This window comes from Manis javanica, chromosome 4 (assembly GCF_040802235.1).
Source record: "Manis javanica isolate MJ-LG chromosome 4, MJ_LKY, whole genome shotgun sequence".
Taxonomy (NCBI): Eukaryota; Metazoa; Chordata; class Mammalia; order Pholidota; family Manidae; genus Manis; species Manis javanica.
The window spans coordinates 89,074,543-89,085,981 of NC_133159.1; positions in this window are offsets into that span (position 1 = coordinate 89,074,543).

Genomic DNA, 11,439 nt, shown 5'->3' on the forward strand with positions numbered 1-11,439 from the left:
TGTTTAAATAAGAACTGTCCAAGTCTGCTTCCCCATTTTTTTTCATTTCAGTTAAAAACCTGAACTTGTTAAATGGCATTTTTTTTCTTTATGTCTGTTAATACTTAGTCTTGTTGGCCAGGAGTTATTTAGTATTTTTTCTACTGATTGTAAGACACTTTATCAATATATTACCTATTCTCTTTTTTTTCTGAAAAGACAGAAACCACTTTAAATGTATCCATCAGTTATAAGATGATCAGGCTTTCAGAATGTTAAAATGTTTAATAATATCAAATAATGGAGGAAAAAGTTACATTTCTATCTAAGTTTATTTCCCAGAGTGTATCTCTGCTCTAATTATACAGTGTTTAACTTGCAAAAGGTACAACTATTATCTTTATTTTCAAGCCCTGTGGGAGCACTTTACTGTTACTTCTATATACATTTGTCATTCTTTTTTTTTTTTTGAGAGGGCATCTCTCATATTTATTGATCAAATGGTTGTTAACAACAATAAAATTCTGTATAGGGGACGCAATGCACAGTCATTAATCAACCCCAAGCCTATATCTCAACAGTCTCCAATCTTCTGAAGCATAACAAATAAGTTCTTACATGGTGAACAAGGTCTTACATAGTGAATAAGTTCTTACATGGAGAACAGTGCAACGGCAGTCATATCACAGAAACTTTCGGTTTTGATGACGCATCATGAACTACAAACAATCAAGTCAGATATGATTATTCGTTTGATTTTTTTTTTTGAGAGGGCATCTCTCATATTTATTGATCAAATGGTTAACAACAATAAAATTCTGTATAGGGGACTCAATGCACAATCATTAATCAACCCCAAGCCTAATTCTCAACAGTCTCCAATCTTCTGAAGCATAACGAACAAGCAAAGAAATAATCAATCTTCCCATGTTTTCTTCTGTCTGCTACTTCTATAGCTTTTCTTCTTCCTTCCTAATTACAACCCTTAAGTAGTATTCGTTTGATTTTTATACATGATTTATATGTGAATCCCATATTTCTCCCTTATTATTATTATTATTTTTAATAAAATGCTGAAGTGGTAGGTAGATGCAAGATAAAAGTAGAAAACATAATTTAGTGCTGTAAGAGGGCAAATATAGATGATCAGGTCTGTGCCTATAGACTAAGTATTAATCCAAGCTAGACAAGGGCAACAAAACATCCACGGATGCAGAAGATTTCTCTCAAAACAGGGGGTGGTGACGTTCTAAGCCTCCCCTCTGTTGGTCCCCAATTTCTCTCCTGATAGCCCCCCTGCGACTGTGCCTGTCTTAGGTTGTTCCTCCCTTGAGAAATCTTACCCGTCTGGCTAACCAGGCATCTTCCGGGGCCATACAGGGAAATGTAAAGTTGGTAAGTGAGAGAGAAGCAATATTCTTTGAAAAGGTTAGCTTTTTACTTCTTTGCAGATTTATGCCCTGTGGCTTCTATGCCCAGCATTTGTCTTGAGGTATCTTTACCACTTGGAAGAATTACAATACTCGGTAATTTTCGATATGAGGCACTAATTCTACTAAAGGGTTGTAATTAGGAAGGAAGAAGAAAAGCTATAGAAGTAGCAGATGGAAGAAAACACAGGACATTTGTCATTGTTAATGTATGTTTATCTTACAAAAATTTCCCATCTATATCTACATCATTTTGTGTAGAAGAAATAAAGGAGAGAAGAAAAACATATAGGGAAGTAAAATTCTGTTGAAATTTGGAAAATTGCTGTTTCTTGGGAATATGGGCTACAATATTATGTAATCTTAAACAATGAAGATAGTGTAACTCAAGATATAAGGCGTATGATTAAATTTAGGTGGAAGTAACTACCTTATCTCCCACCCATCACTCCCAGTGCACTGATGTAGTCAGTGTGAGCAAGTGTACTCTTAAGAGACTGGGATTATCTTCATAAACCCAAACCAAACTCTAGTAAATGGCACAGCATCCCACCAGAAGAATTACTGGAATAGAAAGTCTGAGTAGCTGACCCTCAAACAAAAAGTCTAAGAAAATGGAATTCCATAGTGATAAGTCACATTCTAAGATGGTCCCCCAAGATTCTCATCTCCCCGCATAGGGACATATGCATAATGATGGGATATTCACTCTCATGATTAGATTGGATTAGGTTAGATGACATAGTTGACTTTAAGAAAGCAAAATTATCCTAGGTAAACCTGATTGATAATATAAGGCCTTAAAAGAGACTGAGCTCTTGCTGACAAAAGATTTCAATGTGAGAAAGGAATTTGCTGGCTTTGAAGATGGAGCGGGCCATCTGCAAGGAAAGTGGGAAATTTATATTTGAAAAAGTACCTCGGTTGCAGAATAGAAGAAGGCTGGAGTTGATGCAGGGAGTTAGTCGTCTATTTTTGTGGTCTAGGCAAGGGATGATAGTGGTTTAGATTAGAACAGCAGTAGGTAGTGAAGGTGAGAAGTTAATAGATTCAAGGATGGGTATGTAGGAAACAAAACCTGCAGTCTTTGATGGAGGATTTGATAATGAAAAGTTATTGTCAAAGATGTTTGTCAGAGGTTGTTTCCTAAACTGTCAAAAATGTTTCCTAAGTTTCTAGCTTGTTCAACAAGATGAATGTTGTTGACATTTTCTTGCTTTTTTCTCTCCTAATTGAGAAAGGGCCAGGTTAGGAGGGGCAGATCTTGAGTTTAGCTCAATTGTTACTTGACATTAATAGTAGCACAAGATGGAAGCAGAGCAAGCTCACTGATGGCATGGCTGGCCTCTTCATCTACTGTCACTTGTAGGCATTTGAGGAATTCCTTAGCTGCCCTCAAATGCTTATTCTCATAGGCTTCTATTGATTTTTACCTTCTCTCTTCTTGAGGGAAGGAATGGACTACTGTTCCATCTGTACTGGTTTATATCTCATCTCAGCTCTGTTTGGATGAGTTTCTATCCTAACCAAAATGATCTTGCTACCCAGATTGGAATAATGTTTTTAAGAAATGTTTGCAGAAATCTTCATTTAAAATTTTATACATTTTTTCCTGATTACAAAAACAATGCCTGTTTAATTAAGAACATATATATAGTATATAGTACAGAAATGAATAGAAATTAATATGGCTCTACCATCCAATCACACAGCAGTCTGAATGATGGTTTATTGAATTCTATAATTTGGTATCCTAGATTAAGAACTGCTAGCATTTGAGATTTTTCTTCCAGTATTTTTTAAAAGCAAAAACAAAACTCTGAAGAAAAAAGGAAATATGTTGCATATGCATTTATACATCTTTTTCACCAGTGAATATAGTTTGTGAATTTCCCCAGTTTCATGCAAATTTAGCTACAACAAAGAATCTTTAGAAGAAAAGCCCATAAACTTAAAATATACCAAAGTACAAGCAATAAGAATCCCATTTTTACAAATAAAATGTTTTTATTTCCCATGCCTATAAAAGTGTGGTGAGTCAAAAAGTGAAATGGCAATAAAATGCAATAAAAATGTATCATAGATATTGTCAAATGAAGAAATAGCCAAATGGTGAAAGAGAAGATAAAAGTGGATAGAATTTGGAACTAGGTATTAAGAGACTTGAACTTTAAAATTTCTCTTATCACTTACAATTCAGAAAAATAATGTATCCAGTGTTAGCAAGTATGGCCTCTATCTCTATTGGCTACCCTCATTTCTTCCTATTTTGGGCTAGAAATAGCCAGTATTAAATGAGAATCTATAATGCACCAGATATTATGATATTTCTTACAATTTTTTATGAAAGATTTCCAACATGCAGCAGAGTGAATAGTATAATGAATGCAATTTACTGTTATTATTTTGCTAATCTTTTTTATATATTGCTGCCTCCCCACTTTTTTGTGCTACAGTGTTTGAAGGCAAATTCCGGACATATTGTTATTTCCACTATAGAACTTCCCAATTGTGTTAAAATATAAAATAAATTATATTATTTCATTACTTGAGACAAAGTCCTACTGAAGACAGTGCAACATGATAGTCATAAATATATATGAAGTACACCAAAATATTTCTGGAAAATATAATATATGACATTCTATTTGATTTCACAAGAGTCAATTAGTGCCTGTTACTGGGCTGGAATTTTATATGGCTTCCAAAACAACTTTTGAATTGGTTTTGAAACCTTGGGTAAGCGATTTTACCTTATAGCACGGTGTTAATTAGGATTCTTTGTTTTACAGCAGCATATAATAAACTTAGATTAGTCAAAACAAAAGAAAAAATGTATTTGAAGGGTGTTGGTATATTTAATGAAATAAATAATTATTGGACAGAGGTTCAGGGACGCAGGCATCAAAGACTTGAGTCCTGATGGGGCTCTCCTCTCTCTTTCTATCAGCTTCAGCTTTCTTGTTGCCAAACACTTTTTCCCTAAACGATAGAAAACAACTGTTAGTTTTAAGTTAGAGTTTATCAAAATCTAATACTATTTATTCATAAAGATGCCAACCTCTGGAACAATCACTTGTGGCCAGAGGTAAAATGAAATAACTTAAGAATATTAAAGTAGGAATAATACGGATGAAACAGGTAAAATGTAGTTCCCAGGAAAGCTGGGGTGGAGAATGTTGTGCAAACAATCACATACATATCTTCTATGGGGTCTAAATGATTTAATCTCTAAAATGAAGTCTGAATGACATGATTGCTAAGGTACCTTCTAGTTCCTAATGTATACCTCTTCCAAAGTCCCTAAAAAATACATGCCTATAAGGGCAGGAAAAACTATAAATAAATAATAAAATGCCCTGTATTATGAATTTATCCAAAGTTCAAGACTGTAGTGTGACATTTTTAAGCACATATTTTAAGTTGACAGGCCATTAATATGAAACTTCTTTTTTTTTTAATATGAAACTTTTAATAAGAGAAGGAACCAAAAGTAGACAATTTCATTTTGCATTAAATACATCTGAACTGTATTATCATACTGACATTCCCTACCATAGAAATTATGGCAAAGTAAATTAAAATAAAGAACAAGGGAATTTTTATGTAAAAACCAAATGTTTGTTTCTTGTTGGCATTTTATATTATGAACTCCCAGGTTTATCACTTTTAAACTTATCTACTGAACCTTATAAGCTTGATGTTCACAACATAACCTACAAGTTTACCGAGTTTTCACCCTGAAATCCCATCATGATTCTTACTTGGTGTAGGCATTTTGTGTTATTTATTTAGTCATTATTCATTGAGGGTCAAGTGAACTCAGAATGTTAGGCTCTGATAAGCAAGATACATCTTCAATGTAGATATTATTCCTCTTCATCTTTATTTCTTAGAATGGAGATTTGAAACATATACAAAAGTTGAGAAAACAATATAATAAATCTGTATATACCATCACTCAGCTTCAGTGATAATCAATCCAAACTCTTTCCATCTGCTAGTAGCAATGAAGAACTCCTGCTTTCCATATCAAAGTGGTATCAGGGAAAGCCAGTTACAACAGAAGATTTAAATAAAATCCAGAGTCTCATAACATAATACCAGAATGTCCAGATTTCCATAGAAAATCATTCATTGTACCAAGAATGAGAAAGATCCAAACTTAAGAAAAAGATGTCAATACATGTCAACAATGAGCTGACAGAGATATTGGAATTACCTGACAGTTTTAAAGCTGCCACAATAAGAATGTTTAAACAGGCAACTAAAAGCACACTTACATGAATCAAAGGAAATGTTCAAATTATATAAGGGAAAAACAGAACTGCAAGGAAAAATAGATAGGTCCACTATCATAGTTGGGATCTTCAACACTCCTCTGTCAGAAATGGACACATCCAGGAAGCAGAAAAACAGTAAGGACATAGTAGAACTGAACAGCATTTTCAACCAACTGGATATAATCAACATCTACAGACTTCTTCATCCAACAACATCAGAGCACATACTTTTCTCAAGCTTACATGGAACATTCCCCCAAAATAGACCACTTTCTGGGTTGTAAGACACACCTTAAGTATTTAAAGAATAGAAAATTACAGACCAATATCTCATGAACATAGATGCAAAAATCCTATATAAGATATTAGCAAATTAAATGATACATAAAAAGAATTATACAACATGACCAAACTGGATTTATTCCTAGCATATATGGCTGACTCAACATTGAAAATAAATTAATACAACTCATTACATCAATGGGCTAAAAAAGAAAAGTTATATCATCGTATCAATAAATGCAGAGAAAGTATTTGACAAAATCAAGACACCCATTCATAGTAAGATGTCATAGTAAATTAGGAATTGAGGATAACATCCTCAAGTTGTGAAGGAATATCTAGAAAAAAATGACAGCAAATATACTTAATGGTGAGAAATTTGAAGCTTTCCCACTAAGATCAGGAACAAGGCAAGGATGGCATTTCTCATCACAACTTTTTTAATATTGTTTTAAAAATCTTCCAAATGCAATAAGACAAGAAATGGAAATAAAAGGTTTAAAGATTGCAAAGGAAGAAACTAAACCATCCTGATTCACATATGAAATGACTGTCTATGTAGATAATCCACTAGATTCAAGGAAAGACTGGAACTAAGCAATTATAGTAAGGTTATAGAATACAAGGTTACTATACAAAGTCAATCTCTTTCCTTTATCAACAATGAACAATTTGAATCTGCAATTAAAAATACAGTGTAATTTACATTAGCATCACCAAAAATTAAACACTTACATAAAACTATAAAATACACAAGATTCATAGGAAGAAAACTATAAAACATTAATGAAATCAAAGAACTAAATAAATGGAGAGGTATTCAATGTTCACAGATAGGAAGACTCTGTCTTGCCAAGATGCCCATTTTTCCCACCTTGGTTTATAGATTAAATACTATCTCAAACAAAATCCAAGAAAGTTATTCTGTGGATATTAAAAACTGTTACTAAAATTTATGTAGAGAGGCAAAAGACACAGAATTAGTCAATACAATATTGAAAGAGAGGAACAAAGTTAGAGGACTGACATTACCTAAGTTTGAGACTTACTATAAAGTTTCAGTATTCATGAGCATGTAGTGTTAGGGAAAGATAGACAAATTGATTAATGGAATAGAATAAAGAATCCAGAAATAAACCTCCACAAATATGCTCACCTGATTTTTGACAAAAGATCAAAGACAGTAAAATAGAGCAAAGATTATCTCTTCAACAAATGGTGCTGAAACAAGTGGACATCCACATGCAAAAAATGAATATGGACACAGATCTTATACCCTTCACAAAAATTAACTCAAAAGGAGTCATACCTAAATGTAAAACACAAAATTATAAAAACTCCTAATATGTAACACAGGAGAAAATTCAGAAGATTTAGGAGTGGCAATGACTTTTTACATGCAAAAACAAATGATCCCAAAGGAAATAAATAATTGATAAGCTGGATTTCATTAACATTTAAAATTTATGCCCTTCAAGAGACAATGTCAAGAGAATAAGACAAGCCACAGACTAGGAGAAAATATTTGGAAAATACTCATCTGGTACAGAATTGTTATTCAAAATAAAAGAACTCTTAAAACTCAACAATAAGAAAATTAAAAAACCCTATTAAAAATGGACCAAAGACCTTAACAGATACCTCACAAAGAATATATATGTATATACATGACAGGTATGCATATGTGAAGATGTTTCACACTGTAAGTCATCAGGTAAATCAAAACTAAAACAATGAGATATTACTACATACTTATTAGAATGGCCAAAGTCCAGAAGAGTGATGACACCAAATGTGGGTAAGAATGTGGAGAAACAAACCCTCCTACACTGCTGGTGGGAATGTAAATTAGTTCAACCATTGTGGAAAGCAGTATGGAGGTTCCTCAAAAAACTAAAAGTAGAAATACCATTTGACCCAGGAATTCCACTCCTAGGAATTTAGCCTAAGAATGCAGGAGCCCAGTTTGAAAAAGACAGATGCACCCCTATGTTTATCACAGCACTATTTACAATAGCCAAGAAATGGAAGCAACTCAAGTATCCATCAGTAGATAATGGATAAAGAAGATGTGGTACATATGCACAATGGAATATTATTCAGCCATAAGAAGAAATCAATTCCTACCATTTGCAACAGCATGGATGGAGCTAGAGGGTATTATGCTCAGTGAAATAAGCCAGGCAGAGAAAGACAAGTATCAAATGATTTCACTCATCTGTGGAATATAAGAACAAAGCAAAAATGGAAGGAATGAAACAGCAGCAGACTCAAAGAATGCAAGAATGGACTAACAGTTACCAAAGGAAAAGGGACTGGGAAGGATGGGTGGGAAGGGAGGGATAAGGGGAAAAAGGGGCATTATGATTACCACACATAATGTTGAGGGTGTGGGGATGGGGAATGCAGTATAGCACACAGAGAAGACAAGTAGTGACTCTATAGCATCTTACTACGCTGATGGGGTTTGTGGTGGGGACTTGATAATAGGGGGAATCTAGTAATCACAATGTTGCTCATGTAAGTGTATATTAATGACACCAAAATAAAAATTTTTAAATGTGGAGAAACATAAGCTCTCATTTGTCATTGGTGTTAACAAAAAATAGTATAGTCTCTTTGGAAGACAGTTTGACAGTTTCTTAGAAACTGAACATATTTTTACGATATGTTCTAGCACTTATGCTCCTTATACCCAAATAACTTAGCACTTATACCCAAATGAGTGGAAAACTTATTTCCATATAAAAACCTACACTATTCTCTTGTTTTTCTGTTAAGACAATTTTTAAGAGAAGTTTTAGGTTTGCAGCAAATTTGGTAGGAAGGTAGAGATTTCCCATATCCTCACTGACCCACATGTGTGTAACATCCACATTACTAAAATTCTCACCAGATTGACACATTTATTACATGTGATGAATCTACACATCATAATCATTCAAAGTCCATAGTTTTCAGTATAGCAGCTTTATTCATAATTTCAAAAACTTGGAAGCAACCAAGATGTCCTTCATTAGGTAAATGAAAAAATAAGTGGTGGTATAGCCATATAATGGAATATTATGCAACACCAAAAAGAAATGAGTTCTCAAGCCATTAAAAACACATGGATGATATATTAAATATATATTATTAAATGAAAGAAGTCCATTTGGAAGCCTACATATTGTATGATTCCAACTATATATTTTTCTGGAAAAGGCAAAACTATGATGACAGTCAAAAGGTCAGTGGTTGCCTGGGTGAGGGTAGGGAGAGATGAATAGGCAGAGCATAGGAGATTTTTAGGACAGTGAAAATACTCTGTATGATATTATAATGATGAATATATGTCATCATACATTATCTAAATGCATTGACTGTACAATTGACTGTACAATACTGAGAGTGAATCCTTAGGTAAATTGTGGACTTTGGAAATGATGATGTGTCAATGTTGGTTCATCCTTTGTAAAAAAATATGTACCATTCTTGTGAGTAATTTTGAAAATGGGGGAGGCTATGCACATGTAAGAACAAGGGTATATGGAGAATGTTTGTACTGTCTTGTCAACCTTGTCATAAATCTAAAATTCCCATAAATAAAATGACACATTTTTAAAAAAACATCAATGGTTTTCAGGGTTTGGCAGAGGCAGTAATGAATAGGTGGAGCAGAGAGAAATTTTAGGGCAGTGAAAATACTCTGTTTTGCTACTAGAATGCTGGATACATGACATACATTTGTCTACACCCATAAGATGTACCACAACAAAAGTGATTTATGATGCAAACTATGGACTATGGAATGATTATGATGTGTAGATTCATCACATGTAACAAATGTGTCAATCTGGTGAGAATTTTAGTAATGTGGATGTTATATGACTGTGAGTCAGTGAGTATATGGGAAATCTACCTTTCTACTAAATTTGCTGTAAACCTAAAACTTTTTAAAAAATTGTCTTAACAAGAGAATAGCTCAGCAAATAATCTGAAGTTATACAACAAAGATGACAGAAATTTTTAGAATTGAAAAATGGAATACTGATATAGAAAACTCAGTAGATAAACTCAAAAATAGAATGGCAGAGACAAAAATAATCAAAGAATGGGAAATTAATAATATAAATTACCCAGCATTAATAATAAACAAAAACAGATTGAATAAGAAGAAAGTGAATGTAGACTTAGGGACCTATGGGGCAAAAGATGTAACATTTGTGTCCTTATAGTTTTGGAAGGACAGGAGAGAGAAGGAGAAGCTGAAAATGTACTCATATAAATATTTGCTGAAAACGTTCCAAATTTGACAAGGGACATAAACCTACAGATTCAAAATGGTGAGTGAACCTGAAACTGGGTAAACTAAAGAAGCTCATGTCAAATTACATCATCATAAACTAAAAGAAAAAAATAAAAATATCTTGAAAGTAACAAAAGAAAAATGACACTCTACAGATAAGAGAAAAAATAATCAGAATGACAGTAGATTTCTTATTAGAAACAATGGAAGTTAAAGGAAGTGGCATAGCATTTTTCAAGAGCTGAAAGAAAAGAATTGACAACTCAGAACGTGGTACTCAGCAAAAGTATTCTTCACAAATGAAGGAGAAGACAGTCTCAGGTGAAGGAAAACTGAGTTTGTCACAGAAGATGAAAATTAAAAGAGTAGCTAAAGAAAGTTCTCTAAACAGAAAGGAAGTAATAAACTAATGCAACAGTCCTTCAGGAAGAAAGAAAGAAGACAGTAAACCAAAGATAAGGATAAATATACTAGGCTTTTCTTCTCCTTTTGAATTTTAAAATAATGTTAGTTGGTTTTAGCAACTTATATTGTTCTAAATGTATGCAGATTAAATATTTAAAATAACTATAAATAGATGAGGCTAAAGGAACAATAAAAGAGGTAACTTTTAATATTATAATTGGTAAAATTTGATACCTAGACTAACCTTTGCAAAAACTCTATGAATATGTAGACTAAAAAAATTACAGATCAAAATGAAATTCTAAAAAAAGTCCATATGACCCACACCAAGGTAAGAAAACTTAATTTCTTGAGTCTCCAAATTGAGACAATTAAGAGAAATGAGAAAGAGAAAATAAACAAAAAATAAATAAAATGGCTGACTTGAATGTTAATATATTAAAACTTCCATTTAATATACATAGTCTAAGTATGTCAATTAAAAGCCAGAGATTAGCAGAATGGATTAACAAATATGATCCAACTCTATTTTTATATATAAGAAACTAATTTCAAATACAAAAAATACGGTGTCTTATAGTAAAAATAAATAAATAAAAGATATCTGATATATTATGCAAATCTTAATTAAAGGAAAGGAAGAGTGGTTATATTAATATCAGATAAAGTAAAGTTCAGAGCAGAGAAAACTACCAAAGACAGAGAGGGGCATTATATAAAAAGAGGGGCATTATATGAAAAGTCAATATGCTAACAGTGCATAGCATTTCTA